Consider the following 2245-nt stretch of genomic DNA (forward strand, 5'->3'; position numbering starts at 1 on the left):
ATTATTGCAGATATATTACAATAAAAAAAAAAAATAAAAATATTTGGTAATGTATGTTATAAACAAAATAATTTGTTGTAAACAAATTATATAATATGTTATATTTATTAACAAATTTATTTACTCTTATATAAATAAAATTAGTGGCTTCCCAAAAAGGAAAGCCTGTTTAAATTTATCGGATGTATTAAATATTCTTTAATAAATTTACTAAATATTTTAAGTAAATTATTATATTTTCTTAACCTCCAAAACCATACAAAGTACGACCTTGTCGTTTTAATGCATATACAACATCCATAGCTGTAACTGTTTTACGTTTTGCGTGTTCAGTATATGTAACAGCATCCCGAATAACATTTTCAAGGAATACTTTAAGTACACCACGTGTTTCTTCATAAATTAAACCAGAGATACGTTTTACTCCACCTCGTCGTGCTAAACGACGAATTGCAGGTTTTGTAATACCTTGGATATTATCACGCAAAACTTTTCTATGACGTTTTGCACCCCCTTTTCCAAGACCCTTTCCACCTTTTCCTCTGCCAGTCATTTTAATAAAAAATTATTTACAATATTTTAACGAACGGATAACACGTGTGTTAACCTCACAAGTATTGTAATGTATGTGAGCGCCGGTACAATTGTGCCTTTTTATATAAAGCATTAAAGATTTTTTAAGCCACGCCTATACAATTTGATTAGTCCATACTCTGATAGCTATCCAATAGGATATGACAACAAAAATTTTGAAATTTCATATAAATATAAATACAACACATTTATTTCGCATTTAAACATTTGACTTTGTAGTATCAAATTGTCGAATATAATTTTTAAAATTGTGTGTTTTTTTGTAAAAACATTATTATTTGAAAATGGCTAGAACCAAGCAAACTGCACGTAAATCAACTGGTGGTAAAGCACCAAGAAAACAATTAGCAACGAAAGCTGCACGTAAAAGTGCACCAGCAACTGGTGGAGTAAAAAAACCACACAGATATCGTCCTGGTACAGTAGCTTTACGAGAAATTCGTCGTTATCAAAAAAGTACTGAATTGTTAATTCGTAAATTACCATTCCAACGTTTAGTACGTGAAATTGCACAAGATTTTAAAACCGATTTACGTTTTCAAAGTTCAGCTGTTATGGCATTACAAGAAGCTAGTGAAGCCTATTTAGTAGGTTTATTTGAAGATACCAATTTATGCGCAATTCATGCAAAGCGTGTTACAATTATGCCTAAGGATATACAATTGGCAAGACGTATTCGTGGAGAACGTGCATAAGCGTTTTAAATGACAATTTAAAAAAAAAAAAACAAATAAGAAATATTTTCGGTCCTATATATAGGACCAACATATATTATTAAATAAGAGTATATTATTTTTATTAAAAAATATATATATATATATATATATATATATATATATATATATATATAAATATAAATTATTGAAATAAAATTAAACATTATTAAAATTTTGTTATAATTATAAGCGATTGCTATTTCTAAAAATAAATAAATTTCATAAAATTTATATTATTTTATATTCATTTGAAATATTAAAAAAACTTCTCGCTTTAAAGTAACCATGATATGAGTTATAAATGCAATAAAATTTTATACAAAAAATAATATTTATTTGTTGATGAATAATATAAAAGGTTTACATTTCTAAATAACATATATTTATATATGGTGTGTAAAAAAAAAGAAAAGAAGAAAAATAATTTATATTTTTAATATAAAAAGGCAACCGCACACAGTGTTCCCAAGCGGTCACCCATCCAAGTACTGACTGTGCCCAATGTTGCTTAACTTCGGTGATCGGACGAGAACCGGTGTTTTCAACGTGGTATGGCTGTTGCCAGTAATAAATGAAAATTTTTACAAATATATATTTTTCATAAATATCATTAATATTAAAGTATATTATTAAAATTTTCAATGAAGTAATCAATTTAAATATATACTTATTTATTATACCATATATTTTAAATAAAAATGCAACCGCACACAGTATTCTCAAGTGGCCACCCATCCGTGGTACTGACTGTGGCAAATGTTTCTAAACTATTATTTTATAAAATATTTATACAAAAAATAATTTACTCTTATCAAATATTAATTTGTGGCCTGTATTAAGGCCTATGTTATTTTCATTTTTTAGCAAAAATAATGAAATATTTCAATATATTATTAAAGTAACAGATCATTTCTTTTTTGGTGCTGCTTTTTTAA

The 2245-nt window shown here is 26.5% G+C and overlaps 1 non-coding gene across 1 annotated transcript; it reads right to left on the bottom strand.

Annotated features, from left to right (window-relative positions):
• Positions 1–1754: 1754 nt before the first annotated feature.
• LOC123303633 lies at positions 1755–1873 on the bottom strand. Its single transcript, XR_006535737.1, has one exon. It is a non-coding gene; the product is annotated as a 5S ribosomal RNA (ribosomal RNA).
• Positions 1874–2245: the final 372 nt, after the last annotated feature.

The sequence above is a fragment of the Chrysoperla carnea genome (assembly GCF_905475395.1).
Source record: "Chrysoperla carnea chromosome X unlocalized genomic scaffold, inChrCarn1.1 SUPER_X_unloc_110, whole genome shotgun sequence".
NCBI classification, from domain to species: Eukaryota; Metazoa; Arthropoda; class Insecta; order Neuroptera; family Chrysopidae; genus Chrysoperla; species Chrysoperla carnea.